Source organism: Medicago truncatula, chromosome 3 (genome assembly GCF_003473485.1).
Source record: "Medicago truncatula cultivar Jemalong A17 chromosome 3, MtrunA17r5.0-ANR, whole genome shotgun sequence".
NCBI lineage: Eukaryota > Viridiplantae > Streptophyta > Magnoliopsida > Fabales > Fabaceae > Medicago > Medicago truncatula.
Genome location: NC_053044.1, coordinates 20185596 through 20205040, shown reverse-complemented (window position 1 = coordinate 20205040; position 19445 = coordinate 20185596). Strand labels below are relative to the sequence as shown.

General features: G+C 33.6%; 1 non-coding gene and 1 pseudogene across 1 annotated transcript; both read left to right on the top strand.

The window, feature by feature from the left end:
* The first annotated feature begins 5494 nt into the window (after nt 1–5494).
* On the top strand, nt 5495–5615 carry LOC112420597 (uncharacterized; annotated as a pseudogene).
* Nucleotides 5616–12110: 6495 nt separating this feature from the next.
* Nucleotides 12111–12182, top strand: TRNAE-UUC (transfer RNA glutamic acid (anticodon UUC)). Its single transcript has one exon. It is a non-coding gene; the product is annotated as a tRNA-Glu (tRNA).
* The last annotated feature ends 7263 nt before the right edge of the window (nt 12183–19445 follow it).

Genomic DNA, 19445 nt, shown 5'->3' with positions numbered 1-19445 from the left:
TGCCCACAATTGTAACAGTTGAAAGGTGGAGCAGCATCATTCTTTGGTGGCTGTTGAATCTGGGGTCTTGAATTGTTCCCAGTCTTATTCCTGTTGGAATTCTTATTCATAGGGCGGTTCTGATTCTTAAATGGTTTGCCAGCAGGCTTCAGAACAGCACCTACAAATTTCTTTTTAGTGTTGTTGTTAGAAACAGCAAACACCTCTTCATTCTGGTCCTGCTTTCTCGCTTCTTCTTCAATACGAAGGCGAGTGATCAGACTTTCAAGAGAGAACTCCTTAGTTTTGTGTCTAAGAAGACTCTTGAAGTCCTTCCAGGCAGGGGGCAGCTTATCAATAATCACAGCTATTTGAAATTGTTCGGGAAGTGCCATCCCTTCAGCTATGATCTCGTGAGCAATTTGTTGCAGCTCATGTGATTGTGCCTCAACGGACTTATCATCACTCATTTTGAAATTCAGATAGCGGCTTACGGCGTATTTCTTAACACCAGCCTCTTCAGTATCATACTTCTTCTGAAGTGCTTCCCATAGTTGTTTAGCAGTATCACAGAGTCTATAATAATCATATAGAGGGTCTGTGAGTCTATTAAGAATATAATTCTTACAGAGGTAGTCATTTTCCTTCCATAGAGCTATATCTATGGCTAGCTGTTTATCTGGGTCAGCTTTCTCAGCAGCAGTAGGGTCTGCTGCCTTACCGTTATTATTCGCTCCAGCAGGAGTCGAACTCGTAGGTGCTATAGGCATAGCTTCCTTCAAAACGTAGGCAACCTTTTTAGTGGTCAAGAAGAACAACATCTTTTGCTGCCAACGTTTGAAGTGGCTACCCGTAAACAGAAACGGTTTGTTAAAGTCATCAGCTGAAACCGCGGTAATGTTTTCAGAACTCATCGTATCGTATTCGAAACGTCTTAAAAATGTTGTCTTTTTGTAATTTGAAAATATACGATGAAGCTTTTGAAACTATTACCGGGATGAGTCACGACCAGGTCGCTCTCTTTAAGACGTTTCGCGGCACTACCTGAACTGTGCAAGGTAGACTAGCAACCGCGCCGTCTCCAGGATAAAACAGCCCAGATTCTTACTGTACGATTAAAGGCTGCACTGCCAGAAATCGCTCGAGAATTACACCTCGATATGGTACTTAGACCACTCTTCCGAAACCCACAATATGGTTCTTAGACCACTCTTCCGAATCCCACAATATGGTTCTTAGACCACTCTTCCGAAGCCCACAATTTTCCGAAGCCCATAGAAAGAGGAGGAGGAAAAGAACGATTCGTCAACACAAATCGCGGGAGATGAGAAGGGGAGAAAACCAGAGAAGAGTATTCGATTCTCAGTTTTGGAGTGAAGAATACTATTCCCGAGCTCTCAATTTATAAGGAGGATTTCTACTAGAGTGTGTGATCTACCCGATGTGGGACATAAAATTTTCAATTCACACTTTACACTAGTTTCTCCATCCTTATGTTTACATGCCAAAGGCTCCACAAACTCACTAGTATACTCCAAGTTTTTTCATTATACACTAGTGTTCCAACAGAAACCTAACAGGGCATGCGTCGAAAGCTTTGTTTGTGATTGCTATTTGCAGTTATTTCTTACTAAGTGTATATAATAGTTTTGTGTAGGAAATAGGGGTCAGGAATCATTTACAGAAATTCTTAGGGTGTGTTTGTTAGAGGGTTAAAACAAAAATTCTCAGGAATCTAAGGCTGGAATCGAATATTCCTTTGTTTGGTAGGTGGGTACCACACAAATATGCCTAGGAATACATTTTTCCCAGGAAAGTAATACACCCACGTTCTCCCCCATTTTCCCCCACGTTCAACCTATTTTTCATCCCTTCTATTCCCATGAAATAGCTTGGGAAAGATTTATTCCCATGGAATGGAAACCATGATCTTCAATAAAATACCATTTTTGTCCTTGTCATTCGTGCCATTCTTTTTCTCTGATTCCCACTAAACATTTTCACTCATGTTCTTCTATATAAAAAACATCATATGATCTTTGTATGTTCATCAACTATTTGCTAATTTGGGTTTTGATTTCACTATTCTTTTCAAAGTACCATCTAATTTCATCTCAATTCTTCTATTACTCAACATAGATTTGGTGATTGGTATATTTTCTCTGTTTTTTTTTTCTTCTGCTATTGTTGTTTATTGCCTTGTCTCAACATTGAACAAAATATCTTTGGTCTATGAGTAGGATTTATAGATCTTTACTTCAACCCTGTAATTTTCTTCCATTTAAAATAACAAATTGAAATAGTAGATATAGAAGCCGTGCAAATTATGCTTTGTTTGTTACGGTTGGGTGGGAGGTTGTTTTGGTACTGCTAGTTTTTTTGTTTGCTGCGTTTTTGTAGTTCTAGGCTTTTATTTTATCCTGGACTGCTATTTGCTAACGGTTGGCTGTTTCTGCTGCCATCAGTTTTGGTTTAGTGAGTCTTGGACCTTTTGTAATTGCTTGCCGTTTAGCACCTCTGGTGCATGGCCTATATATTACCTTATGCTTCCATTTATTCATTATTGCAATTCCAATCCTTCTCAAGGAATTGGGTTATAACTTGTACTGTTTATCTGCAACTCGTGTAAATCGTGTAAAGAAGAAGTTGGTTTCATGGTTTATACAATAGGGGCATTTATGTAATTACAATGTTTATTCTTAGGATTCTACATCTCAAACTAAACATATTTTACTTATTCTTTGGAAATTATTTTAAAAAAATTCCCAGAAATTAAACAATTAACCAAACGCTTTTTTCTACATTTTTCTGGGAATAAAACTTTCACCTTCATATTCCTGGGAATAAATTTTGCAACTCTCAAAAAAACGCCCCCTTAGAGTTTATTTGGATGAGAGAATGTTTTAAGGCAGGCCCGTTCCTAGAGTTTTACAGACCTTAAGCATAATATGAAAAAAGGGCCCTTACATAATGCATCATAATTTTTTTAGCTCATTGTTGTGTTTTTTTGCTTTTCATTTCGTTTTTTTATTTCGCTTTTCACTACAAAATAAATGGTTTTTTAGACAACATTTGAAAATAAATTAAATATTCTATATACACCAAAACAAAATAAAAATACCGTAGAAGTAGAGAAAAATAACACATGTGAAGTAGACGGAAATTTTAGCACTCCATTTTCAACTAAAATAAAATTTGCTATGTTATGAAAATTATCCCAATTTCTTGGATAATAAATATCGTCGATATTTTTAAAATTAGTGAAGCACGTTATTAAGAACAAAGGACCCAAAAAAATATCACCTATTTCTTCGATAATAAATTTTTGAGCATATTATCAAGATCAACCAAATTTTTTTATAGGAGGGTGTATATAGAAATTTTTGTGTTACATGGGATATATATAGCAAATCTCACTAAAAGGGCAAAAAATACTAACAGATGTCAGTCCATTCCTTTAACATGTCAAAGTTTGGGCCTTTGCAGAGAATATTTCTATACATACCCCCCGAAATCCAAATATTTCTATATACACCCCCTTACCTTAAAAACAATTTTGGGCCCCTACCGGCATGGGCCCTAGGCCGTCGCACTCGCGGCCTATGCCCAAGGGCCAACCCTGTTTTGAGGTAATGTAGTGAATTATATTGTTCGGATAATAATATCAGGAACTTTTATAATGATGGAAATTTATTAAGTATTTTGTTCAGGTTAAATTTAAAGATTTTCAAATGACATCTAAAAGTTAAGAATTTCAAATTTCTTCATTGTTATAATTTTTCTAATTATCCGAAAATTTCAAAAATTATAATTTGACCCCTCAAAAATTTTTAAATTTGCAATTGAACCCTAATTTTAGTTTTCAATTTTGGCACAAAAATTTAAAAAAGTTTCCCAAATATAATGCTCCATCCAAACAAAAGTATTCAGAAATGAAAACAATTTAATTGAATCATTTGAATTACCTCATCTAAACACACTTTCAAACACTCAAAGTATCCATATCAAAGAGAGAAACAAGTTCCGGGCAAATGTATGATTTGCGTATGTTAGCCTGTAATTTCGACAGACACAATTAATACGGTCAACATTTGTCGACTTTTGTCTAATTTAGGAATCAACGTATTTTCCTTCAGCATGAGGATTTCAACGGATTTGGACTTAGCATGAGAAAGGGTTTAAAAGTGCCGGAGTTCGACAACACACAAGTTAGAACGTAAGTCGGTCGAAAACAAAGTAGTTACTTTCGAAGAGGGAATAATTTGAATTCAAAATGAGCGGTTTCCACAACGAAGACGTAGGGGACAAACAATTTAATGGAAGAAGTGTTGATTGTGGGAGTTAGCCTTTTTTCAGTTATTTTACTATGTATAAATAGTAGTTTATTCATATGGAAAATGGGTCGCAAATCATTTATAGAAATTCTAAACACTAGAAGTACCGGCGTCTAGAGAAAAGAGTCATATAGATTGTATGTAATCTGATTTGTCAAACCACCTTTATCTTAATACAATGCAATTTACCAAAACCTATAGAAAGGTAACCCTAGTTTGTTCTTTCCAAAAGTTTCTCTAATACAATCAGGAATGTTTAACCAAACTCTAAGATGGAACACTTAAACCAAAATTGGCCAAAACATCTGCACATTTGTTTCCTTCCCTGAATACATGAGTAGCAATGAAATTCATAGATCTGGTGATATGCAAGCAGTTTTCCCATCTATTACGCAATCTCCAGGGAACAATGGATAGGTTCTTAATAGCATTAATAACCAAAGCAAAATCATATTCCAACCATAAATTATTCCAATGAAATTGACCTGCCAGCTCGATGACACGCATTGCTCCATGAAGTTCAGCGTGGAAGGCATCAGAATTACCTGTGTTATCAGCAAAGCAAATAAGAAAATCTGCATCATGCTTCCTAAAAATTCCTCCGCATCCAAAAGAAAGAGCAGTAGAGGACCCATCCGTATTACATATTATCCAATTTGGTGGGGGAGGTTTCCAAAGGACCTCTATAATGTTTGGTGCTTTAGGAGGGTGGATACTAACATTGAAACGATTGAGAATGACAAAATTAGAGACACTTGCAGAAGCGACAACTTTAGAAAGATTACCGGTCAAAGCCGTACTAGAAATGATGGTAGAAAGAGAGCTCTTCCAATGAATTTTCCTGCTTGAAAATCTCAATTGATTTCTTGCATACCAAACTGTACAGATGATGTTAATCATGGCTGCTGTAATTACCAATCTGCACTGAGGGTTCCAGGATCTGTTATACAAATGTTCCACATATCTGTCATTGACTGGAAGTGTAGTTGTTTGTTGATCAGAGAGGCATATCTCTCCATCTATAAATATTGAAATTAAATTTAATGATTTTTATTAATGTATCTAAATTTTAACAAGTACCTACTATTTAAGTAAATTGTAATTATTTTATTGAATATTAAAACATTTGAAATTTTTTACTAAAAAATTGTAACTGTTTTGTGAATAGGTATAGATTGACTATACCTTTCTCAGCCTTTTGGCTAAGATCAAGTGTAATATCTGTTCTAAAAGGTATAGATTGACTCTTTGGAAACCTGGTTCGGTATAGTATAATTATTAGGGTCTCGGATGTCAAATTATGTATCCATAAAACATTTTTCTAATTATTAACATGTGTGTTATAAATATTAATAGTGGATGTCCAAATAGCAAATGTGTTATTGGGCCATACTACTAGGTTATTGGGCTTAGTTCATAAGCTACTCTATTTTCTTATAAATAGAGCTCATTTGTAACATTGAGATACACACATTAGTGAATAAGAATACTGCTCTAATTCTCTCTTCTTCTCCTTCTCTCTATTACTCTCTCTATTTACTTATTTTCATAACACGTTATCAGCAAGCTCTAATCACTGAAAAGGTATTCGTATAATATATTTCACTAATTCATAGGTTTCTAGCAATTTAATTTATACGTGATTGCATATATGGTATAATTTATACGTGATTGCATATAATCCTTAGAAATTGTTCTTTGTTTTCTTTTTGATTTGGTATTCGATTGTGACAATGATGTTGATATCTATGTGCTTGTTTGATTGTTATGAATTCATTTTCTTTTTCGGTTACCAGTTGTTATGAATTCATATACGGTAATCATGCATTTTTGTTTTCTTAGTCTATAAAATAATTGTAATTTTGTATCGATGATTTTAGGTCACTGTTACGATTCCATCAATTGGAATCAGGACCTAATAGATACATATCATTGTTATTTTGCAAATTATATAGCGTTTATTTATTTTAATTCAACATACATGCATCCTTGAAGGACCGCTTAAAAGTAAATAACGAAACTCTAATGAATTCTTGAAGAATTCAATACTTTCTTCAATACTAATGCATCCTGGAAGGATTGCACATACAAAATTTTCTTAATGAATTCCTGAAGAATTCAACACTATACTAATACATCCTTGAAGGATTGCACATACAAATTAATTTTTTAATGAATTCATGAAGAATTCAATACTAGTGCATCCCTGAAGGATCACTTAAAAATAATTTTTTTTATTTTATGAATTCTTGATGAATTCAACGTTGATCAATCCCTGAAGGATGGGGCAAATGATTTATCAAACTTAGTACATAGTTCTTGTAGAACTCAAATATTTAATGAATATACGTCCCTGAAGGATCGCAAAAGTACTACAATTTTTATTATTTATTATTATTATCGTATGTTTGTGCATTTATCGTGAAATTTGAATAGCTACCATTTTAAAAGTTATGGTTGCATGAGTAATTGAATCCTCATCGTATGGAGGTACTAAAATCCTCATCGTATAATATAATATAAGTAATAGACTTTTTATCCGATAAATATGGAACTATAACCTTAACGTGTAGCATTTTTCTCAACTAATTATGAGAAGTATACTTCTATTTTTTTAAAATTGAAGAACACCTGGTCATTAGTCATCATGTGTTACACTTATCACATAAGAAATAGCATCACTTATTTTGTAGTAATTATCTTATAATTAATTATACTCTTTATTCTTTAAATTAAAAGGACATGTCATCATACATGTGTTTCTTCTTGCATTTAAATAGCACCATTTGCTTTTCTATTAACAAATTAATAATGATGCAATCAAGTTCTTATAACAAAATAAGCGACTTTGATGGAACCAGTTCAGTCACGAAAAAATTTTTTATACGGAACTTAGTTAATATGGAACTCAGTTAACAAACTCAGTTCAAATAAACATGATCAATCTGTTTCATTAATTTTCTCTTTTACTAATGAATTTATTTTGATCAATTTATTTTAAAGATTTGTGATATAGTTCTTGAAAAACTCACAAATTTAAACATCCTTGAAGGAGTATTCAAAGTAATATTCTCAAACACCATCTACATTTTTGGTATAAATTCCTGAAGAATTAATAATGTAATATTAAAAATCCTTGAATGACTGCGAAAATTATGTTTATCCTTGATCATTTCTTAGAGAGATTTGTGACATTTTTTTTAGGAAATAAAAGATTTGTGACATATTTCTTGAAGAACTCACAAATTTAATATTCAAGCATCTTGTAGGATCGTTCAAAATTGCGGTATAGTTCCCGAAGAACTAATGCTAAAATTCTTGAAGGATTATATGTATAAAAAATAAATAAATGTGTAATATAGTTCCTTAAGAATTAAGACTTTGATATAGATCATTTGGGACATGCTTCTTGAAGAAATAAAAGGATTGGTTGATGAAAGAATTGTTATCAGTCATCATTTATGGTGATTTGATCGTGTGTTCTTGAAGAACTACACATTCAAAACATGATAAAAATTTATAAGATCTATTTCATATGAAAGAAAGAAAAAAGAAGGGGAAAATATGAAACTCTGTATTTCTATACCACTCGAATATGCTCCTGAAGTAGCAAATAAGTGAATATCTTCAAGAATATTTTGTATGATTAGTCACATTTGTAATTGAACAAATAGTGGGAATTGATTAAAATGGTGAAAGGTCACATCATAAATTGAACGTCATTCGCAGAAGTGAATGGTTCATGCTATTTGTTTTATACATCCAACACTGTGGTTATGGAAGTTGATTTAGTAGATATTACTATTGATATGATACATGTCAAAGTCATAAAGTTCCACTAGTATGAACTTAGATGAGTTGAAAATTAGTATCAATGAATTTTTGTTTGAGGTAATATTTTAAACTTCTATGCTTTGTTTTCTTTCATAAACTTGCAAGATTGTTCTCTTATTCTATGAACACAAATATATTTGATTAAGATTTTCTTCTTCCTTATTCCACAAGATTTTTATCTCGTAAATATTACATGAGAGATATCCATACTTTCTTATGTCAAACTTTGAAAATATATCTTATTGAATGTTTGTGTTGCCTTATTACTCACCTGACAAATGTGTACGATTTATAAAGTCTTGTTTATTGGAGAAATTTTGTGTTAATCTATATTTCTATCTATGGTAATGCAAAAGATAAATTTAGAATATTTATTATATTGTTTCACTTGGATATATTTTTTTTGTCATTATTGTTTCAAATAGATAAGAACATATGAAACACGTAATATTGTAAAGCAGAAGTTTACAAATCATGTTTAGAATGCTCATTTTGAGTGTATTAAAGATTGCTCAAATAACGATTTATCTTGATCATTTATGATATAGTTCCTCAAGAACTACATGATTAATGAAGGCTTCTGAAGAGCATGATTTTTTCTTTTGTTATTCGGTGAAATATACTCTGAAGAAAATAAGTGTTGTGGAAAAGTTATTTTCCTCTGATTTATACTACACTTATATTAGTGCAACGGAAGCACATATTATTGTAAACCAGAAGCTTACAAATTATATTAAGTTTGTAGTTGGCAATACCGGTTGGGTTATACCGGATTTGTTATGATGCGAAAAAGAAATAAATTTTAATGAATTTGTATTGAAGAGTCAGAAGATTCTTCAATAAAATACTTTTTGTGTCTTAACTATTTTTTTTTCAAAGTAGAAAATTTGAGAATTTTGGTCTCTCAATATATGTAAATGCGTATAAGTTGATATTTGTGAATCAATACATCGAAAGTGTAGATGAACTAAATGACAAGTATGGTTATTATTAACCCACAAACCAGAAGTGTGTGCGATTATCTTGTCAACAAATTTGACAAAGAGTTTATTTTCTGAACTTTTCAAAAAAAAAAAAACATTTGATAAGTATCATTTGTCAATTGAAATTGATATTAAACAACTTGTAGCATATGCTCATAAAATGGACTTGAAGATCCATTCTTTAGACGTCTAAAGTTAATTGTATGATTTATACTAATGAGGCCATACCTTCAAAACTCTACTTTGGGAATAACCAATATGTTGAAATATTGATTCGCATCAAGCCAACAAGTTACCATATGTAAGTCCTCCCCTTATTTTATAATTTATATTTTGGTTAAGAACTTAATATTTCTCACCTAAGTAAATTTTTGGATGTGTTGTGTCTATCACAATTACTCCAATATAATGCACTTAGATTGAATATGATAGAATATTGCGAAAATCTATTTGATATGAATCTTCATCTATTATAAATTGTATTGAGCCAACTTGTTTACAGCCTAGTAGGCTGATTAGTTTTCCCAATATCAGGGGGAGAGAATAAGCAGCTGAAAATGTGAACCTGAAGTTCAAATGAATTATTTGAAAGAAAATATTATTGTCTCATCTTGATCCTCAAAATATAACTCGTTTGCAAAGTTAAACAAATAAAACAAGCAGCTGCTAATGCTCCAATCGAAATAGATGTCCCTGTCGATTATTGCAAATGAGTCTCAACTGCGCATGAAGCGTGGTAGACCAATCAGTTCCACATATAAAATCCTCAAACAATAAAAGGAGCTAAAAAATAAAGATAACCCAAATAAGGATGTGTAAACTCTAAAAGAGTCATCTGACATATTTGATTTTAAGTTTCAGAAGAACCGACCAGGTACCTGAGATTTATGAAAAATAAAGATATCTCGATAAATTATGTCATGAATGGAATGAGGTGGAACAAAATTTAAAGTTAACGTTGACGATGTTTTTGCTTATAACATAGCGCTATATGTGATGAGTGTTAACGAGGATCATGGATTAAAACATGAAATCAAACTCGCTTTGTAAAGTCGAACTTTTTGGACTTGTGGTCCGCACACTTGAAGATGTGAAGTTAATTAGATATATAAGATTTTTCGCGCGAAAGAGAATTACATTGATAAAATACATATGTAAAGAGTTTGATATGTTCACTGGAAGTGAGCTGATATATGTCCAACGTTTATGTTTAAGAGACATATTTACCTGAAGTTAATTCAAGAACTTTTTCTTGCATGATTAAGTTTAGTATTACATGAAAGGCTCAATTTATATGAAAGATGTGTTGCAATATAATTGTATGACTCACGTGATAGTGATGAGTATATGAAACTCTCCGATAAAATTAATTTTCGTGAGATATTGAAGAAATGACATCATATGTCCATTCTAAATCTTTGAAAATGAATTTGTTATAATCATTTTAATCATGATGGTATAAATATTATTGAACTCCTGAAGAGATTCTAACATCTATTGATTATAGAAATATTTGAAATTAAATATGTTGCATGCACAAAGTTTGTTTGGATTTGCAGATTTATTATTTAATTGAGATTTTGTGCATCAAGAAACTTATATAACAAATGTATTTGATATGGACACATCTAGTTGACTGTGTACTATAATGATTGTGATGTCACTTGATATTAGTATAGATCATGTCCTCAAGAAAATGATAAACAACTTGAATTGGTCTTGAAGTACCATATCTTAGTTCAAACGAGGACATCAATGTATTTTGTTAATGATATTTATTGTGGTATTTTGGTTTGCCAATGTTAGTAAATACAGATATCAAAACAAAGGCAAGCATATATTTTGTATCTTAAAGAAGCAACATAATCAAGGAAGTGAAGAACGCTCTTTTATCAAGTATGATGATTTTACAAGTACAAGAAACCTTTTGATTTCTTAAAGGGGGTCTTGCAACAACTCAATATGAAGAAACTTCTCAAGCACTACTAATTTGAAGAAGACTATGAAGATAAACCAGATATTTCAACAAAGTCGCTGCAAGTAAACTTTTGAGTAACTAGAATAAATATTATTTGACTTTCTTCGTCTCATAGATGATTGTCTTCATGAGGGGGAGACATAGATGTGTTATGCACTCTTTTTCCCTTAATCATGGTTTTGTCCCATTGGGTTTTCCTGGTAAGGTTTTTAACGAGGCAGATTATCATACACAAGATATTGTACTCTTTTTCCTTCACTAGAATTTTTCTCCTATTAGGTTTTTCTCTAGTAAGGTTTTAATGAGGCATATCTTCAATGGACATCCAAGGGGGAATGTTATAAATATTAATAGTGGATGTCCAAATAGCAAATGTGTTATTGGGCCATACTACTAGGTTATTGGGCTTAGTTCATAAGCTACTCTATTTTCTTATAAATAGAGCTCATTTGTAACATTGAGATACACACATTAGTGAATAAGAATACTGCTCTAATTCTCTCTTCTTCTCCTTCTCTCTATTACTCTCTCTATTTACTTATTTTCATAACAGTGTGTGTATTTTTACAAAAATAAAGCTATTTTGGTACTAATGATAGAAATATTATATAATTTGGTGACAGACTCAAGTCATGTATGAAGCCATTTCTGAACTTCAGAAAAAGGTATGTCCTCAAACTCCAAGTTTATCAAAGGCTTTATATAGTTTTGTCTATTAGATAAAGAAACTAATATGTAAATATGTTATATTAAGGCAGTAAAAAGTAGTGACATGATGATGTGAACCATTTTCACTTGTGCTGCCAAATAAATTACCAGAGATCAAATATGATATTCACCATTTTCATTCCCAAGATGCAATATGTATGAGTACGTTTTTATTGGATTAGAGCAGATGACTGTAGTTATAAAAAATGTTAGTATGAATCAGTTAGTATTCTACTAAAAGACAATAAATATCGTATTGTGTAATACATAATAGTTGTCAAGTATATACAACAATCCGATGTCGTCCAGCGGTTAGGATATCTGGCTTTCACCCAGGAGACCCGGGTTCGATTCCCGGCATCGGAATTTTTAGATTTTTACAATTTGAAAACAATAATTTGTTTCGCAATATTTCCTTAATTTGCCCCGTGTTACAAAATCCTTGCAAACCTTCAAATAATGTTTAACACAATATATTTATTTTTACTTAATTTGAATCAAGGCTTTTTTTTTGAAGGAGTGTAAAAAATAAAAGTTCTTAATTCATTCAAATATTTTAAATAGAAATAAAAATTAGTTTGCATGAAAAATAATTAAATTATTTGGTATATTAGCAAGCATAAATTTAAATAAATTTTAGTACAAATTGTAAAGTTTCGGTTATGAGAGCTCTGGGTGGCATCGTTCCGAATGATTTTGGTATTTGAAGTTTAGAATCCGGTTACGACACGACTTGCTTAGATGATGGCTCGATTTGAGCTGTTTTAAGATAGATCTCGTTGTTGTTATTCGTTTTTGTGTCGGTGATTCCTCAATATCTAGTTTCTTGTGCAGATCGGCGGCGAGGCCAGCGGTTGTTTGGTAAAACATGTTCTCACATTCCATGTTCTCGCATTTTGTGTTGTTTGTTTTGAAACTTGAAAGGGTCGGTTGTTGGTTACTCATCTCATATATGATGGGGTTTGTTCCGTCTTGCGTAATTCCAATTTGTTTTGAACTCTAATCAGTTTGCCATTTTGGATTAATCCCACAATTTGGGTTCTTCATGTGCTCTAGAGGTTGTTAAGCCCTTTGGCTAGAAATAGTTGTGAGTTTTCTATTATTGGTCTTAGTAAATTGTGCATGCGTGGATTTGTTTTCGTATTGGCAGACATATTTATTTTTTATTATCAGAATATGAGATCGGTGATCGTCAGCTCACACACATCTTGATATATATTTTCCTTCAACTTGAGTGGTAGTTTTGTATCACATAAAACTTCCAAGATTCTTCTTCATTTCAACCACCTAACATGAGTATGATGTTTTACATATGCTTCGATGTCTCCTTCGTTTTGCATTATGAACCCAAAATGTTTAAATCATGTAATTTGAGATGTCATATGATCTCCAACTTTCAAATGTAAGATAAAACTACTTTGCCTTTTGCTGAAATTACATTCCATATACTTTATCTTACTTCTACTTAGGCAGAAGTCATGCAATTCAAAGGTTGTTAACAACACATACTGACAATATATATTTTTAACTAATTACAACTACCATTCACTCAAATATAACTTTTGAACATTTTAGAGTCAAATTAAAATAATCTAAGTAATTAAATTGTTATGATTCATTGTTATTCTTATTCTTATTGTTATTGATAAGGTAGAAATAGTTTTAAAATGATCATGTAAATAAAATGCTAAAAAGGGATTAAAAACTATTAACAGTACAAAGCCAAGGAACAAACAAAAGCTAAGAAAAACTTACAAAATGGACAACCCCATTATTTTAGTTCTTATTTGGCAGCAGTTGCCTGACCGTTGGTAGCAGGTTTAGACATCAGGTATTGATTTATGTTATCTCTCATGTTGTCTGGCAGATTTGGATTGAGCGGAACAATCGATATTTTCAAAATAAGGAGTTACCAATGTTTAGGCTGATCCAGAATGTTGTGCATGAAGTGAAATTAAGCTCTTCTGTGATGGCTGGGTCCAGCTCTACCGCAACTCTGGATTTGCAAATTAGTGCTCTCTTTGAGCTTTCATCTAGAACCCCTAGGTAGGTTCCTTCCTTCCCCTCCGAGGTGTGTTGGTTTGCTCCGTGTATAGGTTGTCGTAAAGTAAACATTGATGGTTCAGCTATTGGTTCGTCATCTTGTGGTGCTATTGGAGTTGTGTTCCGAGACTGTGCTGTGAATTTCCTGGGAGGTTTTGTCCAAATCATTGGGCATGCTTCTGCTTTTTTCGCTGAGTTGTGCGCCACTATGTTCGCTATTGAAAAAGTGGCTGAATTAAATTGGACTGATATTTGGATTGAAACAGACTCGAAGATGGTGGTGAAAGCTTTTAATCATCAAATTGTTGTTCCCTGGGCGATGAGTTAGATGACAGAACTGCCTTGTATTGGCTGCAGATATTTCTTGTATTTTGCCTCATATTCACATGGAAGGCAACACAGTTGCGACTACTCATGACGACATAACATTACTTTTAAGGGACCTCCGTTGAGCGGGGTTATATCACATGTACCAAGGCCCAAGAATACTCTTGGTATGGCACTTTGATTATACCACCATCCTATCTTATTTGTTTCCCTCAAGTCCGGGTATAGGACTTATCTCACCACTCCCGTGAGAAGAAAAACACATAGACACGTATTTACAATCTACAAGCAAATTAGCACAAAAATAAAGAAAAACAAAATAGGTTTAACCCTCTTAGGGAATTATCCTCAGTGAAGTCGCCATTTTTGTCGCGGTGATTTTTGGATATCAAGCTATTGATCTGCGTTGACTCACAAATTTTAAGTTCACCACTGAGCTCTTATTTTTTCAAAGGAAAAAGAAAAAAGATCGAATAAACCCTATTTTTACGTAAAGGGAAGGTATTAGCACCCTAAACGTCTATAGTACTCTATAGGAACCTCTTGCTTTTATTTATTTTGTGCTAAAATTATTTATTATTTGCTTGTGAAAATATTAATGTAAATAAAGAAAGAAAAAAAATGTTTTTTTTTTGTATTTTGATGATTTGGAAAGACAAAGTCTCAGAAACCATGCAAAGTCTCCCTAAGATGGATGAGATGAGATTGAGCTTAATCAAATTCTAGGGTCCGATGATGAGTTGTTGTATGTTCCATTTTCCCTCAATGATATTGAAGCAAGCAAGTACTGACAGGAATAAGAGCCATGGACCAGATAGATTCAACTCTGCATTCTTCAAGAAGTTTTGGACTCTCATTAAGGATGAGTTGGGGGGTCATGCAAAAACGGGATTTCAGAATTATCTCGTTGTTGGGATCTTTATATAAGTTGGTGGAGAAGGTGTCAGTTGTGTTCCTGACACATGTGATGGATAAAATTATTATAGAAAACCAATTCTCCCTTATTAAAGGTAGGTAGTTGGTGGATGGAGTGGTGGCAGAGAATGAGATTATAGATGCGGCTAAAAGATCTAAGATGGATCGTGTTATTTTAAAAGTAGATTTTAAGAAGGCATATGACCAGCATACCCGGTAATTTGGAGCTTATTAGATTATGTGAAGAGGATGGACATTTTTTTGTGATAAATGGAGATCTTAGATTTAGAACTTTTGTATTTGCAGGGAAGCCTGTTGGTGTTAGTCCATGGATGCCTGGCTTAATATATTAACATCCAAACGGGATTGAAGCAGGGGGACCCTTTGGCACCTTTCCTTTTTCACTTGGTGGTAAATGGGGTCAATGCTTACTTCAGAAATATTGAGGATTTGGGGGCATTCTGTAACACCCCTATTATACCCTGATTTTGGACCTAAAAATACTGTTATACCCTGATTTTGAACCTAAAAATACTCGTTCAAATTTCTTTTTTAACACTGATATTTGTCAATTCTCTGTTATTTTACTCTGAATCTTTACTCTCTTTTTAAACATATTTTACTGCCTCTGTCTGTCTTTTCTTGCATTAAAAGTCATTTAAGAACTCTCTGAAACGTCACATTACTTTTCTTGCACTTTATTTCAAAAATCATACAAAAGGGTATTTTGGTCATTTCCTGCAGTGGAACCTATTTTAGTCCCTGTGTTTGCCTCTGAGTCTTTTCAATTTGTCTGTACAAGTCATTGTGGAGTCTCTGTTTAAAAGTCATTTCAAAAATTGCATCTGAGTCAGTTTAGTCCCTAGGGGCATTTTGGTCTTTTCCTGTCAAAATTTCGGCAGAGAGGTATTTTAAAATACCTCATTTTTGTAGCTGGTTCATTTTAGTCCTTTTGTTAATTTTATTTTTTGGTTTCACTTTACGTTTTGTCCAATTTACCAATTTTAGTCCAATTTTATTTTTATTACATTTTAGTCCCTGAAACAGGTTTCCAAAATTGCATCTTTTGTCCAAAACTTTTCAAAATTACATTTCTAGTCCATTTTTCTTATTTACAGTCCAGTCCTCTTTTTTTTACATTTTGCAGAAAGGTCCTTAAGGTCAAAAGTCCAAGGCAGAGTCAAATTAAGTCCAATTCCAGGTGGCAGTGTCCTATTGGGTCTCAGATACAAGTGGCAGCCTATAAAAGGCGCATTCAATGCACAAGTCAAAAGAAAATCAATCACGCGCCACCACCAAAAACACCTGAGAATTCTCTCTCTTGGCAGTTACAGATCAAAACAGAAAAATCAAAAGAACAATCACATAAACCCTAGATTTCCAGATTCACCAAATTCATCTTTTTTTCTGTGATTCTCAGAGATTCTTTTGCGAATCGTCATCATCGAATCAAATCCTTCGCAATTCCAGTGCGAATTCATCAGCATTGGCGACGAATTCAAGCACGATCACGAAGGATCCGGAGCTTGAGAAGAAGAGAAAAAGAAACAGAATCTGAACCGGTGAAGAAGAAGAAGGAACAACACCGATTTATTTTCGGTTTTAAAGCAAGAAATCAACAAGCAGAACCAGATTCAAGTGTTTCCGAAGATCTTCGCTCAAAATCTCCCATTGAAACCGTAGGTAAACACGTAAAACTCCACTTTCTTTCTCAAAAATATCAACAAACACGAATCAGTTATAGATCTGCAAAGTTCCAAAGATTTCATTCAACAAAACACTAAAAAGAATCAAGAAAAATCTTTTTCAAAACCGTGAACAAAAGTGTAGATCTACAACGATTCAAACCTTGCATGAAAAAACCAGTACCGGATTCGTGTTTAGAACGAAAAAGGATTTCCAAAAGTGTAAAAAATTTTGAAAACGGAGAAAGTTGTTCAACTTCCGGCGGCGGCGCCGCCACCCTTGGGGTGGCCGGCCACCACGCCGGAGGAACAAGTTTCACCGGAGAAGATGAAGTTCATCTTCATTTTCCAGAATCCGGCGAGGGAGGAGAAGAGAGAAGTGAGAGCTTCTCTCACTAGGATGAGAGAAGAGAGAGAAAGGCAAGAGAAGAATGAAAAAACCGGTGCTCCTATGCTTATATAAGCCAGTGAACCGGACCGGTCCAGGACCAGTCCAATCCCCTTTGTTCTTGGCCGTTGGATCTAGGGTTTCCTTCCCTGGATCAATCCAACGCTCCTGGTGAATCCGGATCTTTTGGTTGGTTTGGGCTTTGCTTTTTTCGTTTTTTTTGCTATTTTCCTGCTATCTGCACCCTGCTTTTTTGCTAATTGAACCTCTGCATGCTCAATCTTTTCTCTAAAAATTCCTAAAAAAATTGTTATATGTTTCTTAATACATTTTAACACTTTTGTGATATTTTCCAGTGGTTTAAAAAATGATAAAAATGTGTGTGTTTTTTTTTCTTGATTAATTTTGTGTTTGATCTAAGTTTGTGTATTTTTGTGGTATATTTTCTCATAAAATGTTGGCATGTAATGTGGATGATTGGTGTGTAATTTCGTGATGAATATGTTGCTGATCATGTGTATATCTTGCTGATTGTGGATGTAGATTTTCATGTCTTTCTTGTTTTGCAAGCAATGTGTGTTTTTATCAAGAAATAAAGTGCAAAATATCTTTGAAAATGTGTCATGATTCTTGGCTTGAATGTGTCCTATTTGTTCCCACATTATAGCTCAAAATCAAATCCCTTTAACATTGCTATAATGAGGGGATTATAGGTCGTGTGCATTGTCTAAGTGTCATAACCAATTTTAGGTATATTTTGCCACTTTATTTCATTTCATTACCTTTTTTTTCTCTTGCTATTCTATTCAATTTTGTTTACCTTTCTACTATTTTTATGCCTTATGATACTAACCATTTCATCTCACATTTCATTCATCCCATAGTTTTAGCATCTTTTTATTTATTATTCATTTCTATATCAATTGGGTTTGTAATAATTTTAGATAGATTAGTTCCTTTTTTAATTCCTTGCAAGACCATAGCATGTATTTAGGATTCAATGTAAAGGACTATGGACGCTATAAGTGATGTACACCGACACAAGCACCGACACGCACACACGTTGCATGATTACCGTTTAGATGTATGCTTAGGAAATGCGATCTTTAGACAAATGCCAATTTTCCAAAAAATAATAAACCAATTCCATCACTCAAATTTTTCCAAACAAACCTTGGAGTCAAAACTCCATTGATTTTTTTTTTTCCCTTATTTTCTTAAACAAATCCAAATGAATCCTAATCCCTACTTAGATTTTTTTTAATAACAATTGAACCAATCATTCACCATTTTCTTCTCTTATGCCTTTAAGGCCTCTCCCTCTTCTTCAAAACCATTTTCCAACAAAAACTAAAATCAACCAAACACACAAAAAAAACATTTTTTGAGAGAGAACTACATGGAGTTTGATCCCTTAAATGGGTATGTAGGCATGAGGTCAAAACCTCTCCAAGTCCACTAAAATAAAACCTCAAACACTTTCTCCCCCCCATTCTTCACTCAAATAAAAACTTCTTTTTTAAATAAGTAGGCAATAAAAATAAAGCGTAGAAATAAACTTAAGAAAACGGCTCCTATAGAGTACTATAGTCACCGCGGGTGCCTAACACCTTCCCGTAGTGAAAACGACCCCCGAACTTCGAATCTAAGGGTTTTTTCTCAATTTTGCCCTTCCCAAGAAAAAATAGAGAATATCAAAGATTGAAAGGTTCAAGCCTAATTAATGACTTGACACCCGAAAATCGCGATAACAGAAATGGCGACTTCACTGGGGAGATTTTTAGCGGGTCACGCCTAGTTTTTATTGCTTACATATGTGAATACTTGTTTATTTTCATTTGACGTGTGGGGTGAGAATATCAAAAGTCCTATACCCGGGCTGAGTGAACTTATGATTAGGTAGAGATATAATCGACAATTCGATCCGAGGGTTGCCTCGTGTATTGGATTATACGATCAATCTCACATAGCTGAGGCATTTTGGAAGTAATATTGTCGGCGTGTGTTGTCATGCTTAGGCACTTTGCTTTCAATTGTTCGACGATGCTATGGACCGTAGTTACCAAACCCATCCCTGGCCTTTTTTAGGACGTAGTGCGGTGGCTAAACCGAGTGTTGTCTCGAGTTTTAGTCGTCACGCGATACTACACTCAAACTAGACCTTCTTGCGAATAAACATGGAACGGACGTTGTCCCGTGCTACCATGATATACGTAAGAGAGGTTGCAGTTTGGGAACTTGATTAGAACCTTGGTTACTATTATCCTAAAC